Source organism: Anopheles maculipalpis, chromosome 3RL (genome assembly GCF_943734695.1).
Source record: "Anopheles maculipalpis chromosome 3RL, idAnoMacuDA_375_x, whole genome shotgun sequence".
Classification (NCBI taxonomy): Eukaryota; Metazoa; Arthropoda; class Insecta; order Diptera; family Culicidae; genus Anopheles; species Anopheles maculipalpis.
In genome coordinates this window covers 50,996,917-51,014,900 of record NC_064872.1, presented here as the reverse complement: position 1 = coordinate 51,014,900, position 17,984 = coordinate 50,996,917, and the positions used below count along the sequence as shown (strand labels likewise).

The following is a 17,984-nucleotide window of genomic DNA, read 5'->3' as shown; positions in this document are numbered from 1 at the left end:
TGCCGACCCCGCGCGTGTTCGTAATAGTTGTGTTTGTGTGTGCGTCATTCAAAGCACACACACACACACAACCTCGTACAAAGCTTGTATGCGCTACCCTCCGCGCTACGGGTAAGGCACGGCGGGCATCGTCGGAAAAGCAGGAAAGTGCGAATGGCCCCTGCTAATGCTTTGCTTGCTTTGCTTGTTTTTGCCTGCTTGACAAACAGACTTACACACACCTTGGAGGATCCCTCCCGTACAAGAATGATGAGGAGAATTTCAAAACTCGCAAATACCTTCCCTCCTCAGCACACACACGAACCCCACCACCACCACCACCACCTTCTTTTATTCCTGGGCCGCTGCTACTAAAAAAACCTGACGAAGGAAAAAGGGTGATCGTTAGTCGCGCATACATTGACTCACGTACCACACACACACAACCACCAGTTGTTTTTTACCCTTCGGCTACAGCGCGCGCTTGTGCTTTGCACGGAGTACACAACACTCTTCAGAACGCTACTACGCCATTTTGGCGACATGGACGCCAAGCCATCTCGGCAGCGGCGGTGGCGGCGGCAGCAGCAGCAGCGACGGTGGAAACCTTTTGCTAGGGAGCAGAGATCCTTTCCCATTGCCTTTGCCATGTGTTTCATCAGCATAAGCAGCAGCCGTATTTGCTAGTAACGATGTGTGCGTGGAAAATCGTCACACACATCCACATGATATGGTCGAGAACAAAACAGGCGAGGGGGGGGGCATTCTCCACTACTTCTACCCGTACGATCTGTTTGTCCTTTTTCGTCCCACAGCAGTAAACGATTTGTGGTGAAACAAAGATCGAATTGTGTATAGTAAATGCTAAAGAGAACATGAAAGCCGATCCAACGTACTTCAACAAAAGGCACACAACATGGAGGATCTTTGGTTTGAACGGAAGGCAATCAAACCTAATGTTAAGCTTTTATACCAAGACTTATTCATTTATATTTCAAATCCCGAATCTAGCTTACAGGGAAATTGTGATCGATGAAACAATTCGTAAGCAAAGCCGTTAAAGTTTCATCAATTCTGCGCATTATTATAACCGTGTAATGTCGGATCACAAATGTGGAATATACTCAAATACCTTCTCTTTAGACACAAATATACAAACACAAACAGGTACTACAGCTCCGTACCATCCTCCTGAAATAAAATCAAATCAAAATGGCACTTCGAGACAAACAACACACCAACGCATAAAAAGCCACCACCATCATCATCATCATCATCGTCATCATCAGATCCTCACATCCTCAGTTTCTGGACTCCAGGCGTCCGCGTCCTATTGGATCATACACATCGGTTGTCGGATGACGGATGACAGAAAATATGACCTCCAGTATTCCCTCGTTGCTCTTCACACATACACCACACATCTGGTGGTGCTGTTTCTTCAGATACTAAAATCAGTGCCATTGCACACACTTTACACAGTGCCCGTCTTCAGTTTTAGCGTCATACTTCTCCAGCTTATGCGCCTGATACTTATCACTACGTAGTACATGTAGAGGTTTTTAATAAAAGAAGAATAAAATACATTTCTTTCATCAATGGAAGTTCAATTTTCTTGGAGAAGCTCGTCCCAAACTTTGCCGGATTAGCAAAGGGAAACAAGGAAAAAGTAAAAATCGCCGCTTTTGTGTCTCCCTCCATTCTAATTCTGGTCCCATGCAGTGGAAGGATTTTACAGATTTCGTTTACAACAGCGGGACATATTTTAGAAAAAAAAAAACAACAGCTTCCCCCGACGGATATATAAAAGTTCAGCTTTATAAAGGTGGCAGTTATTCTCTCACTCACACCAATGTACGTTACCTGCGCGAAACAGGAATCGTTGCTCCTTTTCCAATATCAGCAACTCTCTTACTCTTGCACACACACACACACACACACACACACACACACATTACAGTAGAGCAGAAGAATGATTCATCCTTCGACCGATCCTTCGCATGTTTTTCGTTTCTTCTGCACAACGCCACAGCGCGAAACCCCAACCCTCTTTTTCAATTTTATTATACCAATGTGTGCGTGTGTGTTCATAAGCAACGCAGGGAGTAGCTAAACGGCACGAAACACAACTAGCAGCAGCAGGCAGCATACGGCCATGTTTCGTTCGCCTGTGGATCGTACGGTCAAACCTTACTAATACTCTCCACTGTAGAGCTGTAGAGCTACTAATGGACGCGCTTTCCCATTAGCAACATAGAACACAGAAGCTTCTGTGTGTGTCTGTGTGTTGGAAATGTTTTACGAAATATTACACAAGGGAAAACACAGAAAGAACTGTTCTGCTCGGTGTGAAAGATTGTTTTAGAAACCATTTTACTAAAAAAGGATCCATCTTCTGCTTCATCTATGTGCTCTCAAGAGCTTTGCAGGGGGCTCTTGCCAAAGTTTACGATCATAAAAATAAATGAAACTTGATCTCTTATCTTGATCCGTACACATAACATCACAGATCCACAAAAAGTTAAAAAAATATGATCAATTTTAGCCAATCTCCAGAGGATTGTTGCAAAATATTCGATCATATAAAAAAACACAAATTTTCTTAAGAATTTTTTTTCACTAAAAACAAGAAGGAAAGAAAATGCCGCTACCTGGCATCATGACGATCCCCCTCTACCTTTCTGTACTTTTTCAGGCATGATATCTTGTGATATTTGTGTGTGTGTGTGCGTGTTTTTCATACGTTTCTTCTTCACCTTCGCTTTGAGGAGACACATTTTGTGGTGCATAAATTTTGGGAAAGGAAATGTGAAACTCGATACGGGGACCCGCAGCAAGCACAGAGAGATCCCAAAGAAGAAAAAGAGTACCCAAGACAAAAAAAAAGGAAAAAGGCTTGCCGGAACGAGACGCGGAGTAGAGACTCGGAATACGTACATTCTCGTCGCAAAAACCAAAACCCGATCGATCCCCGTCTGTTAACACCAACCCATCCAAAAACGGTGGGCAAAACACAGCAAAGCGCGCAGAGGAATGGAAAACCAGAAACCCACAAAAAAAAACCAAAATGTGTAGCGCGCAGGAAACTGCCGCCCGCGTAAGCGAGAGAGAGCTCCTCCTTTCCTTTGATATGTGAGGAGTTTTTCCTGTGTGCGTGTGCGTGCTTCACGAGCAAATAAGTTGGTGTGGTGTCGATCGTCGGAGAGAAAGGAAATTTCCATCGGAAATACCTTCTTCTTGTGCGTGGAATGCGGGGCAGGGTTGAGTGTAGGTAAGGTAGATAAATTTACCCGAGAAAAAAAAAACTGCCACAAGAAAGGAAAAAAGAAACAAAACAACAAAAAACACACACTCGCGTACAGAAAAGCAAAGCAGAAGGGAAAGGAAACGAGATAAAATGACGAGCTTTTCATGGAAAGACCCCAACTGGGAGTTGGAAAACGCACGTATTAAGCGAAGAGAAGAAGGATGAGAGAGGACAAAACAACCAAACACACACCCATCCGTTGATCGGCTTTTGGGATGGAAGAAGAGTTTGAAAGCGACAATCAATGAAGAAGATTTTTTCCCCTTTTTTCGAAAGAAGTTTTGCAACACAAAAAACGATGATGCTGCAAGCAAAAACAAGTGAATGCAACGCGGAGAAAATGCAGCACACGGAAAAAGCGCAATGGAATTTATGATTTGAATTAAAAACTCAAAATTGGAGAAAATTTTAAAGCGAAAAATAATAAAATGATCAATTAAAGTCAGCCCCCCCCCGAAAAAAAAGTATGAATATTTGTGTCAAATCACTCCATTAAACAGGGATAGGTCCCAGAGGAGGTAGTATTAACTTAAGCAGCATAATATTATTCAAACATTTACAACTCCCTCGTCTGTTCCAATTTCTGGTTCAGTCGCTGTGATTCATAGCTACCAACCCCGATCAATTGTACATCGGTGACCCAAACGATGCAAACAAATCCGTTCCATTAACAAACTCGGAAAAAAATGGAAAATAAAGTTACCCCAAAAAAGCTGAACCCATGCGGTTGGAGGGTTGGTTGCTGTTGTTGCTCAGCAACCTTAAAAAACCGCACTACTATTTCACCAATTGCCAAAAAAACGCTGAATGATACTACCAGAAGAACAAGAAAACTCACCAACACTACATAGAAGCATAGATACAAACACACACGCATACACATAGCTTGGGCAGTAGTCATTCGATCTTGGCAGCCAAAAGAAAGCGACTCGGGCCAAAGGAAAAAGGGCGACACAAAGCGGAGTCCAAAAAAAAAAATGTTTAAGGAAAAAGGAGCGAGAGCTCGAGGCGGAACTGGAAGATAAAACCGAACCCGAAAACCCAACGCCAACAGCAGAGCCAAACAAACGCCGAAGAGACTCCTCCGTAAAGAAGAAAATGAGAACCGCACCAAGGGAAGCCAGCAAGAAGGAAAAAAAAAGTGCGCTTAAGCTCAGCTAAGCTTACTTCTCTATACTCTTCGCCCAAAAAATCAACACACAAGCGAGACGGGAACGAGCTACAACACAACCCACACACGAGACGTGACAGCACACATACACATCTCCTCCTCCACCGCCACGGGTGGGTCATGGGTCAGTGTAGAGGCGGTGCGGCGACACTGAACTGGAGGGAGGTGAGAGGGCTCTGGTGTGTGCGCGTCAAAGGACAGGCAGGACAGGGAGAGACCCCAAAAAAGTAAGCATGGAGATATAATATTGCAAGAGATTTTTGGGAACTGCTTTTTTTATGCTGTGCTTGTGTGTGGGTTGATGATCTTTTCTACGAAGCGAGCGAGCGAGCGAGAGAGAGAGATCGATCGTACACCTCTATAGCGAAAAATGACCAACAAATCAACGGGGCCAAAGGAGAGGGGGGAGAGTCATCCTACCACCAACGCTCCTTGGAAGAAAAATGAGGTTGTCTTGTGCTTTTTCCACACCTCCTTTTTCCCGTGTGCGCCCAACACCGAATACTACGCACCTTACACAGCGCGCGCCGCACAAAACCCTCCACTTTAACTACTATTTTGCAGCAGTTTCTTTACCTTTTTTCCTTCGTGTGGTATACATTTACACAGCAGCAGCCTCCTGACACAAAACCCTTCTTGCGATTTTTTTTTAACTTCCTCAGCGACCACTTCTTGACCACAATATTTTGCTCGAGCAAGGAGATATAAGGAATGGGCCAGGCCAGCTGCTGGAAGGTGATATTTCGCTCTGCCAAGAGCAGGTATACCCATCAAAGACGACGCAGGTGTGCTCTTGGCTGCTGTCGTCTGTCGCTGCTTCAGGCGAAAGGGGGTTGAAAATTAAAAGAGAAAACACACAGAGGAAAAAACCAGCGTCACACATTCTTCTTTTGCGACGAGAGGGAGCAGCGCTTGTGTGCGCTGTGTGACTTAAAATTTGACAAACGGGAGATGAAAAAAGGCACCTGGTTTAAAATCGGTCCCCATCACACGCTGATCGCTCACTTCCTGAGTCCTGGTGGATCAGGGAATGTACCAAAATCAGCTATATTTCATCGTGGAGATACAAATTCCCTCCTTTAGTGAAGGCAATACGAGATCGTAATGATAACTTCGAGACAATCAACCACAGAGGGAACCCCCCGATAATGCAACTCAATATCATAACCGAAAGGACAGGATCATTCCATCCACACATTATCCTGTTGACGCGCTTGTTGTTCGTGTATGTATGATGCTGCGCATAAAATGGCTGCATTTTCATTTTGATCATCCAACCCCCATTTCTGCTTTTCGGGCTAACCACCAAACTTATGATGGTAACAACATCAACATACTGCTGCTGCTGGAGCGAGAGCGAGCGCGAGTGAAGGAAACACGCATCATCATCGTCATCGTCAGCTACAGCAGGCAAATATCATCATCAGCCCGTCATTTAACATCGGGAGCATCGCGTGCTTCTCCGGCAACGTATCAATGCGTCTTTATGCGCATGAGCATTTTGCAATCGATGGGTGCCTTTTTGGTGGTGGTGTGCGTGTTTTGCTGTAGATCCTCTCTCCTTTGCATAACGGCGTGTGGACGAACCTGCGAGGAAGGTCGAAATGCACACACGTCCAAGAACGGGAAAAGAAACCGAAGAAAAGCTCCAGAAAAACGGAAAGCAAAAAAGGGAGTTGTGGAAAGCGTTAGTTGAGAAGCGCGGTGGTGGTGGTGGTGGTGGTGTTGGCGGTACTCCAATTGCCCTTCTTTTATGTATGCGAGAAGAGTGGCTAACACGCAGTTTTCAGCTTAGGATATGCCCCTCGACAAAAGTAGAAAGTGCGCACAATTGTGTCTTTCTCCTTCGGCTGATGATCTTTTGCTAAACAAAACAAAAAATATAAACCAAAGATTAGCAATAAAGTTACGAATCTCTTGGCTGTGATCTTTCGCGTTAGTAATAAAAATCGTAAAAGGAAAAGAAAAAGAATATTCCGCCTGTGCATTGACCGGAGTTGGGAGTGTGCAACCGTAAAGCGCATACACACGCTCTCTCACACACTCTTTTAAAACCCCCTCATGAGCAAAATTCGCAACAGGATCCGACTTTCCAAGGGTACGATCTCCCCCTTGATATTTTCCACACTGCATCACTTGCGCGACGACGCTACTCACACACGCACACAAACAAACAAAAAAAAAAGCTAGCGAAACAAGGGGCGATTTACGGATGCATGTGTGTGTGTGTGTATTTGTGTGGGGGTAATGCGCTTACCATGAAACGATCCAGGATCCTTTTTCCCGATTACACGATGATGCCCTCCTCTCTCTTCATGACGATGACGATGTTCACCACACAAACATGCACACTAGTACACACTCAAGTACAACATCGGTGTGTTTGTGTGTTAGCTTGTGTTGCCATGTACCCCTCAAGGATTTTTCACCACCAACGGGGAAAATTACACCGGAACAAGGCAACTCTCCCGCGTGTACACGGGGACCGGGTGATGCATATGACTCGGTAGGTTAAACGAAATGTACAGTACTGACAAAACGAAAGAAACCCTGTCGTCGTACAATAATGCTCCCCTATTTCCTTTATTCTACCCCCCCACCCCATTAGATTCCTACTGCGCACAAAACAAAACAGAGAGAACAAACAAAAGGAGACTTAACCAACAGCAAAGCATGAAAAACAAAAACGCTTCACTTTCGACAAGCACGCCTGAAAGCTGACAAACAGGAAGGAAACACGCATCTGCCACCACAGCACAGGGACAAGGGGGGGCTTTGCTCTTTACCTTTGACCACCGTCAACCAGAAAACCCGTATGACAACACACACACACGATCCACAATCCTTGGCTGGCGAAGAAGCGTCATCTGATGATGGTTTTTTGGTTCGCGTCTCCGCCATCCACAAGCAATGGAAATCAAGCGGAACTTCATCGACAGTGGAGAAGAGATCCTTTTCCGACTTCTTCGTTTATTTTTCGGGGTTTGAAAATTGTTCACACAAATGATCCACACATTAGGCGAGAAAATCCGTTAGAAGTATACTAAGTTTGGCATTATTTAAACTTTTTAACATTCGTGAATCCTCTTGCTTTGATACTCGTTTGAATCAGAAAAGAAAAGCGAAATAAAAGAAGCAAATAAGCGACTTTTATCGGGGCGACCCGGTGGTGTAGGTGACAGCGGCGCCTGTCTTCAAACGACAGAACCGGGGTTCAAATCCAATTCGAACCGCGTCTCCCCCGTAGTGAGGACTGATTATCTAACTACATGGTATCGGAGAGTCTAGTAAACCATTCGATGACCGGGCGGGGACTTTGATAATTCTCGGATAGGCTCAAGCTTTACAACTATTTCATCGTGTAAGATCAAGAAAAGATCCCCTAATGACATGATCTGTGGATGTAAGAAGATACAGAAGGCTCTCGCACAACACAAGCTGTTCTGGAAGAACAGAAAAGCCCCATGACATGAGGGTTGTATTCGTGCGTGTTGTTCCTTTGTGATCCCCCGGAATTGAAAAGGAACAACACACAGGACGAACACACCCGGCCAACTACAAACGATGCAAGTTTTAAAAGGAAGTTCTCGAGGTTTTCCTTCATTTCCTTACCACACCCCCCCCCCCCCCCCCCCATTAAAACTCAACACATAAACCGTGTCCCGAATGCTGTGTGGCCCCTTAGCTACCTCTCTTCCATTACCAGCAGCTTTCTGAGGGTTTCTCAAAGCTTCATGAAAAGCATCCGGGGGCTAAGGCCGGATGAATCCAACACTGTGTTACCCTTGGCAGTACGTGGGCACGCATAAAATACGACGCAGTACAATTAGAAGAAGGGACAGGGGATGCGCTTCACTCTTCTGCTAACGATTTCGCCCCGAGGATCGTCCCTGAATTGTATCCAAAATCCACGGGTGTAAAAGCAGGCTGTATTGTGAAGGAGACGGGGAAGCAAGAAAGAATGAAAAAACCATTCGTAAGGTAGAAAATCTCCGCAACACACAACCCGGCCATATATCCCCAGGAGACACATGTTGTGTTCCCTTTCCAAAAAATGCAAGCCACCGGGAGGACTCGGGATCATCAGGCACCAACAACCGAAACCATGTACCTCTTTTCCGCTCTCTCTCTCTCTCTCTCTCTCTCTCTCTCTCTCTCTCTATGTTCTTTTTCCTCTTTTCACTAGGCTTTTATTCTCTCGGGTTGGGTTGGGAGAAGAGGACGAAACAAAAAAGAAGCTAAATCTGGTATTGAAAATGCACCCCAAAAACGGAAAGCACTAGGGTTTTCGTGCATCAACCATTTAGCTCTGACTGCTGGATATTGCCGAGGGAATGGAAAATTACAAGGGCGAGTGAAACACAGTAAAACAACGGAAGCACGACGTGATAAGAACCGAGAACATTTTCTCCCCGATCCTTTTCTGTTTTCAGGATCACAAGAACGGGACGAGATAGGAGGTGGAGGAGGAGGAGGAGGAAAAATAGCCGCGCCATTGGCGTAACAACGCATTAGAGAACTGCACTTTTTTTTTGGCTTTGTTGCTGGTTTTGATCGCTTTGTGTCCCTCTGTGCTCGCTGAACCTTTTTTTTTTTCTTCTCGTTTCCATGTTCCATTTCCTCTGCCGACAACACACACACACACACACTCCACACACAACACGGACACGGCTACCCGTAACTGTGCCCTCGGTCTGTCTCTCCCTTTTGAGCGTTTCGTATCCTCTACTATTGCAGCGTCCCTTTTAACGATCCATCTCTCGTCCTGTGGCGTGTCCTTTTTTTCCCCCAATCCTTCACGCCAAGCCAGACGCAGAGCCCGTTTACACCACATTACGGTTCAAAATCACAGCGCGCAAGGGGCTACACAGCATAATAAGGATGCGGTGTGGTGCCCGGAGTGCATACTGTGGTAGTGCAGTTGCTGCTTATGAACAAAGCTCCACAGCAAAAAAAAAAAAAATTAATGCCTCACGCACACACAAACTACCAAATACAGTTCGAACCCCTGGCTGATGGCTAGCCGTTTCCATCGAAAACGGACTCCCGGTACAGGAGAACCCTCCACCAGACTGTACAGTACACACACACACACATGCGCGCTCATTCTTCATGGCACTCCACAGAGCGGAAATGATCCCTCCACGCTTGCGAACGCACAACAACCCAACAAGCTGTTGGGACGATGCAGGGCAACAACAGGCACAGGACGACGAAAGGATAAATGCAGAAAAACGCTTAAAAACGCACATATGCTGCTCCGTTGGGCCACGGACGAAATTGAACAGATGTTTGCTTTTCCACACAACAGGATATCCCTCGATTTTCCCTGAACGGTGAGCAAATGAGATGGTGGAAATGATCGCCATAATCGAGGACGACTCATAGGTTCGTACGAGAATCCAAGAGGATAAAGAGGAGAAGCGCAGACCCCGAGGCCCAGCTGCCCTGTGATTTGTTTTTGGAAAGAAACTGTTTTACGTCCGGTAATTTTTTTTCTACTGAATATCTTTTTGAATATTATCCCCTTTTCACGGGAGCTAATTATTTTTAACAAAAAAGGGTAATATCTTTTAAAAGGCTCATGAAATAATTGGTTTTTCAGCACCCGGAAGAATGGCAATATGAAAACTTCACTTACTATATTATCAACCTTGTTCCTCAAGCAGTTGTCAATTTATGTGAAATCTGCCATCTGATTTTATGATGACTTACGTTTCTGCCCACATTTTGGAGATTGGGATGCTTTAAAACCTTGATATGCTGTGGCGTTTGATCCGTTGAGATCACCCTAACATTATGTTTATGAGGTTCACACCAAGTAGAAAAATAGGTAAAACCAATCTCTCTCCTCTATGTGTTCTTCTGTGTTCCTCTCTACTCTCTGTGTTCGTGACTCTCTCTGTAAGATTTTATTGTACTTGGATCAACGTCTAGTCAGCATCCTGTGTTCTTCGAAGTTGACTAGTACCAAGTAAAATCAAGTCCAGAGTTCCTTAAATGGAAGATCAAGATTCATCGACGATAGTAGCATATTTCTTTCTTATATATAAGGGGATGGCCCGGTGGACTAGGCGACAGTAGTGAGGACTGACTATCTAACTACGTGGTATCGGCAAGTCTAGTAAGCCATTCAATGGCCGGCATGACCTTAGAGGTCGTTAGATATATGACACATAGCAGGAACATAGCCCTACTGCGGCGGTGTGCGAGGCGTACACCGGACTGAAACGGGAGGCCAATAGAATTGGATTGAGCATCAATGCGACGAAAACAAAATACCTGCTTGCCGGAAGCTCTGACCGCGATAGAGTCCGGCTCGGAAGCAGAGTATCAATTGACAGCGACGATCTCGAGGTGGTAGAGGAGTTCTGCTACCTTGGTACAATCGTAACTTCGGACAACAACATAAGCAGCGAAATCCGAAGGCGCATTGTTCAGGGGAATCGTGCCTACTACGGACTCCACAAACTCCTGCAATCCAGAAGACTCCAACAACGCACGAAATGCACGATATATCACACCTTGATACTTCCGGTAGTCCTCTACGGGGGGGAGTCTTGGACTATGCTGACGGAGATTGCCAATGCACTCGCCATTTTCGAACGGCTCGAACGGTTGGCTGGGGCACGTGATGAGGATGCCGAACGCTTGCCACACCAAGAAGTTGCTCGTCAGTGACCCGTTCGAGCTCATTGGCTGGATCAAGTGGACTTTAACCTGTCGGAGATTGGATGCAGCCCTAGACCGAGTTTCCTGGAAATTGATTAGAGACCTGGTCATGTCGACACGACGTGCTACAATCCTGAACAGGTCAAGAAGAAAAAGAAGAAGCAGGAACGTAGAACTGTCGGGTGACTCAGCCGAATCGATTTTTGCTCGATCATACAACCGTACATCAAACCCCATATCCAGACTATAACCCATCCTAAAAAGCATGATTATCTAGCAACGTCCAAAATCTATTCCAGTATTCAAGAAAGCCAAAGATAGGAACTTGACACTGGCAATGGTTGGATTAAAACATTCACTGCTGTGTCCGAAAAGTAAGGTGTGTTTTTGACAGTTCTGCTACGTTTCAATCCACAACATCAACCCGCCTAGGAGTAACAATTTGTTTTCGGAGCTGCACCAAGTGTTTTTGTCCATATTGACCGTGTCCAATATCGAAGAAAAATGTGTACAAATGGTACAGTGATTTTAAGAATGACTGTAAAAAGGTCGAAGACGAGGACCGTCCGGGGAGACCATCCACGTCGTCCAAATCAAGGATTTGGTGGTCAACAATCGTCGGTTGACAATACGAAACCTTTCGGAAAGTGTTGGGATTCCCAAAGCCATCCTGAAAGATGTTTTGGGGTTGAAGCGGGTGAAGTCTCGTCTGGTACCATCATTTTGAGGGAGTTTTTCGCAACATCTGGCAACAACATATTGTTCCGCAAACGCCGTATTCGCCAGATATGGCGACTTCTGGCTATTCAACAAGCTAAAACGGTCGCTTCGCGGGAACACCGTTTTGACATTATCGAGGAGATAGAAGCCGCAGCGACGGCGGAACTAAAGGACATCCCAGTATCCGCGGTTTAATATTTTTCTAAGTCAAAAAGGTCCCCAGGAGCAAAATGCTAGTTCCCACTATAGTGAGAAGTGCCCGTTCGCTATAGTGAGAAGTGCCTGTTCACTATAGTGAGAAGTGCCTGTTCACAATAGAGAGAAGCAAAATTTTGTTTCTCACTAGGAGTATCATTTACAGAAGACCCTGATACGTACGAAAGTGCTTCTCTCGACAAGACGCATTTTAAATCCTCTGCCTCATGAAAACACATATGAACCAATCCTTTTGCTAAAACATTTTACCCTGCAGAATTACACATCGAACAAAGAAAAACAAGAGCGAAAAAAAAAGCTTCGCCCTAATGTAAAGACGGAAGGAAAAAGGCCATGTGTTACGACGGTTCGTATAGCAGCGGTGTTGTTGGGTCCATGTGGTGCTGCTGCTGCACTGACTTTACTAGTGAGTTTCGTTCGCCGACCATACATCCACAAAGCGCAAGCACACTCAAATCGTCTTAGTACATAAAACACTGTGCAACCAAACGCCCCGAATGCCAACGTGAAAGAGGATCGCATTAGTGTTCATCGCAGGTTTGTTATTTTCCGCTAAAAATTGTAATTCATTGCGATCGCTAATGTCCTCTACTCCCCTTTTGTATCTCGCGCACACTCATGAGCCACCCCCACCACCCCCGTGATACAAAAAACATCCAACACATCAGCAGAGCATTGGGGAGGGGGCGGGCTCTGACGAATGCATCATCCGCCGGTTGCTGCTGTCGTCAATCTCTATAGCGCAGAGGGAAGCAGGTTCCGAATGGTGTGGTTTTTCCTGCCAAGTTTCCAAAGTCCGTCTACTGCTTGCGTACCACCCTTGCCTCTTCTAGAGACATTTATAGTGCAACTCGATCGCCCGTTGCAAATGCAGCCCCGCCAAGAGGAGTACATGGGGGAAGGGCAGTGTTGGAAACAAGTCATACAAATTTGCTTTGGATGAAGCAGCGATGTAAAAAATTAATCACAAAATTCCAACCAAGCGCGTGTATGTGTGTGCGTGTGCTAAGCGATTGGTAAGAAGAAGATGGAAAAAAACGAAATGCTCCTCCAGCAGCCTCAGCTCTCACACCTCGTGGTGGACGGAGGGTTCCCGGTTTTTTTTTTTTTTAATGTGTGGTTTTGTGCCCTCGACACCGTCGACTATTACCGATTAACCAAACAACATAACACGCTAATGCTGGGCGAAGGTCATGCTACCTGCTCACTACTTGCATTGCCCTTGTCCTCCCTTCCTCGCCCCGTTCACCCGGGAACAAGTAAACGGGCAGGCAGGCAAGCGTCGTGTTTAGCCTTAGCCGTGAGCCAAAATGCACCGCCCATCCCCACCAACCACCACCAACACTACACATCACGGAGTGAATATTTGCTACCCTGCTAAACTGCGGCCACGTTTATTAGTGCCATCAGCATAGAACCTCCCTCCTCCCCCCCCTTTCAATTATATTCCGTCTCAATGTTTATGACGCCTGGCTGTATATTTGCAAGCACACAATCGCAAAAACATATACTCGAGACAGTGATCTAGGCAGTAGTAGTGTGTGTTCACATCACACAGGTAGTAGTATAAAGGTGCATATGTCGTGCGTTGGGTACGCCGTCTAGCAAAAGAGATCTTTTTGCTGGCGTAAATGCAAATTTTAGACACACACACACACACACACACACACACACACACACACACACACACACACACACACACACACACACACACACACACACACACACACACACACACACACACACACACACAAGCTTTCCATGTTATGCTTTGTTGCTGGCAAGAGGAGAAGAATTTTGCTCTTAATAAGGAATAGATTTTTTCAAACAGGTAACACTTTAGGTGTGCTTAATTTTGGTGGTATTAGTTATTCGCCCACAGTGCTGATATGCTTTGTAAGAATTATTTTATTAGAGGCCACATTATGTAATCAAAACCCTTCCCAATGACAAGCTTTGATTGTTAATGCTATTCGGCCCCGGTAATCTGGTGCGATTCTCGAAAAAAAGAAGTAATATACAGTATTGGACAAAACAAGTGCAACTCAAATAAAGTAATCATAAAAAGGATCAGCAAATTTAATTTTTTTAAATAGAAAACGGAACACTTTCTGCAGTTCAGGAGTCTAGATTAGTGATGGGAAAGTTCCGAAAAAAAAGGAACGGAACGGAACTGGGACTTTTTGGTCACGGAACGAACCTACTACCCGGTTCATTCCGGAAGGCACAACTCTACTTTCTTTTCTTTAATCATGATCGTTCCTTTCGTCAGGTTCGTTCCTTTTGCCTTTATTAAACTATGTTAAGGATTAAACTATAGGTGATAGATTAGCATAGGAGCTTAGCTATATGCATAGGCATAACCATAATTGTATAAGTGTAAGGAATAAAATAAGTTGTTGCAAATCAGAACTCAAACGGTATAGAGCTACATTTTGCCAGAGCTAATTTCGCTACACTTTCCTTTAGCTGTGAACCTGCCAGGCTCAAAACTCGAACCCAGTTCCGATCGTTCCTTTTAAGGAACGGAACGAACCTGCCAGATTCATTCCGGAACGCACAACTCTAGTCTAGATGTTTGCTACATGTTTATTGCAGCAATCAGCTGTCAAATTGACGGATCGCAGCGAGTGTTTTGTGGACAAGAACCATTTTGTGCTGGTCAAAACAACTTCTCGCTTCTTTGAGAGCTTTGGAGGGAAACTAAGAAAGAAAATAATCGATAATTTCAAGAGTGGAATTTCACAAAAAAAAATTTATTGAAAAATATTAGGTGAAAAAATGGACAATATCTAGACGGTGCTCAAACTGTCGTGCAATCGGAAAGATTTTGTGGGCACAATAGTGGTGGAAGACAACGATCCACCACGCCAAGGGAGGAACAAGCGAAGTTGCACTTATTTTGTCCAGGAGAAAAACGTTGATTTTTTACAATCAACAATTTTTTTTATATTTACTTAATTTATTTATGAATTGTTATTTATATATTATGAAGTTTTAATCATAATAAACAAGAAAAATGCTGTTTCAATCAACTAAGAAAACATCTTTCTCACAATTGACTTATTATGCACCTTCGGTGTAGGGTTTCATGATTGAGATTGCTTGGTTGCACTAGTTTTGTCCATTACTGTACGTAAAGACACATAGAAGATCAAATTATTTGTTGTTTTCATCTTAAAAATATGTTTAAGAAAGAAAAAGAAAATTATAATTTTAACGCTCTCAGGGAAGTTCTATTCCCTGTTGCCGTGAATAACAACCAAGCTGCCAGAGTAAGAAAAATTTGACAATTTCATTCAAATGCATTTTGAAATCATTCATCTTGATTGCGGGAAAATACTGAACTGAACAAGCACACTGAAAACCCCTGCCAACGGCAGAAGCCATAGCGCCATTGTCGATCATTCGAGGTGGAAAAACAGGTTAAAAATGCCTTACTTAAAAACGAACGAGGAAGGAACGGGGAAGTTGCGGAAGGTTTCGATCGAGCTCTGGCCATACCCAGAGCGCAGTAGATGAAGAGAGAGAGAGAGAGAGAGAGAGAGAGAAAGAGGGGGAGGGGGGGGCAATGTACGTACATGTAAAATAATCATAAATATAACATGCAAACAACAACTATACATTTCAAGGTCAACTTCCTTGAGCTCACTACAACTATGTGGCGCGCGGTTGCGCGCGGGAGCATTCTGTCACACGCGACGAAAAGGGCATCCGGTGGTGGTTGGTGGACACCGAGAGCATGTGCTTCATAGAGGTGGACGTTTCCATGTGCGCTGTTTGCGTTCCAAGGAGGTACTTTGCATTCAAACACGGCGCAATGCTCGCCGTGTCTTTTTACGAAGCTTTTGCCCGCTCTGAACATGACGCGGCCGATAGTAGCATAGAAAGACAAGTGAGCGATGAGATGAAAATCGTGTGGTTTGGAGATGAGATTTTTCTGATTAGCTAGCATATTTAATAATGTTGTCTAGGGTTGACGAGTACTTCGAGTAGCAATTAAATCGTGAACTAATTCCGGGAAAAGGTTCTAATTATTATCCTTCAAGTAACTAGACTTCGGGATCACATGATGATGCTGATGATGATGGATTGCATGGGCATATGCATTTACTTGATCGTAACTAGTGCATTAGCAAAAGGATCAAATCCCAAGCTAGAAGATGGATGTTGAGACAGGGAGGAAACGAGTTGTGTTTTTAAAAAGCAGACCAACAAAAAAAACCCCTCTGAAAATACTGATGACGATACGAACGTGTTTCACGTTCTACCCAGGCTCCTCCTCTACCTCCTATGTGCTCCTACACACACGCGCCAACATTATTATTCACCGAAACGATGCTACCTCACACAAGCAGCGAGAAGCGAGGCGGTGCTGTGAAAACCGAAAGATACGTCCCGCCAGATAAAACCCCATCCATGCGCTTTTGACACAAAAGAGCGAGACGTGTGTTATTTAAAATCTTTAAAACAGCTTACTGTCGGGTTATGTACAGGGGGGGGGGGGGGGGGGTATGGTTTTGTGTGCTGCGTTGCTTACACTCTAAAAGGGTACGGCCACCTTCATATGCTCTCCACGGCGCGAAGCCTTCATCATCATTGGTGGTAGCGGTTGTGTCGAGAGATTGGTGGTAGCGTTGATGTGACATTGAAAGGAGAAGCCGCTGATTTTCGAAGGTTGCTATGCGAAAAAATTAATTATACACACTATGCCTCTGCATGAGGCGCATTAGAGGCCAATTCCCTCCCGAGTAAGTCGCACACACACACGCTTAGCTTGGCGGGAGAGGAGATCGATAGTAATAGCGACACGAAGCAGTGTGTGCTGCTTCAAGCATAATTTTGCTAACGATTAAGTTGAACATGTTTACGCTTTACGTGCTATTAAATGCACGTGCACAGTTTAAGTATACTGATGGTTTAGAATTTGCATACGTTTGACAGTAGCTGTGTGCTGCATATTCTAACTAAAGTTTGAATTAAATAAACGACTGAAATCGCTTTCAAGCGATGGACATGTGTCGTCTATTGGCTCTCGTATCGTTTCTTTTATGGACAGCAAAAAAGTATGAGGGAGCTACTGTTGATTGATTTGGAGTCGAGGAACTACAACATTTGGTCTTCAAATATTTGTTTATCGCTGGTCAAAAACAGCCTTCGAGCTTACAACATCTAGAAGGATACGAACCTTCAGTTTTGTACGACCCTTTTTTGACGAGCAGTAGAGACTGAAGAGAAAAAAATCTTTAAATGAAATACCCTGCAAGACGACTGCGAGTCCATTTGACAGTTACTTAGAAGGATATGTTGTCGTTGATCTGATAAACTTCTAACTGGCATCAGCAGCTACAAATCTTTTAACTGAACAAACCTCTTTTGGCGGACGATATCAAAAATCATTCTTAAGCTCAACAAGAACTTCAATAATTGTGAAAAATCTTCTGTTCATTATTCACAATATCATTATTGAAAAAAGTGAAAATAATTAGGCCTGATTATCTCTTACAAACGGAAAACTCTCAGGACAAGCTTGTCAATGTGCTTGTCAAAAAAATGCATTCTGAAACCATTCTTGTGACAGGCAAGTTTCGTTAAGAACTTTTTTCGTTAAATCTTCAAAATCAATCTGTCAAAGTGATGAAATCAACAAAAACAAAGCCAAAAGTGTATACAACTGTTCTTGTTGAGAAGATATTTTGTGTTGTAGCTGATATTTAGGATATCAAAATGTTTTTTTTTTTCCAAATCATGTGAGTAATGAAAGCAGTAGTGATGATGAAAGAACGAAGGTTCTTTATAAACAATATGGGCTGCTTCGTAGCATGATCGATCCTTTTGAACTTATTAATCAAGCGTTAGTATAACCTGTGCAACCTTTTTGATATGTTCTCGAGGTTGTTTTTATCAGATTTATGAAAC

At 44.2% G+C, this 17,984-nt stretch overlaps 1 protein-coding gene across 1 annotated transcript in view; it reads right to left on the bottom strand.

The window, feature by feature from the left end:
* LOC126561804 (longitudinals lacking protein, isoforms J/P/Q/S/Z-like) overlaps nucleotides 1-17,984 on the bottom strand; it is a 76,756-nt gene that overhangs the window by 52,258 nt on the left and 6,514 nt on the right. The gene's annotated exons all lie outside the window — the stretch shown is intronic.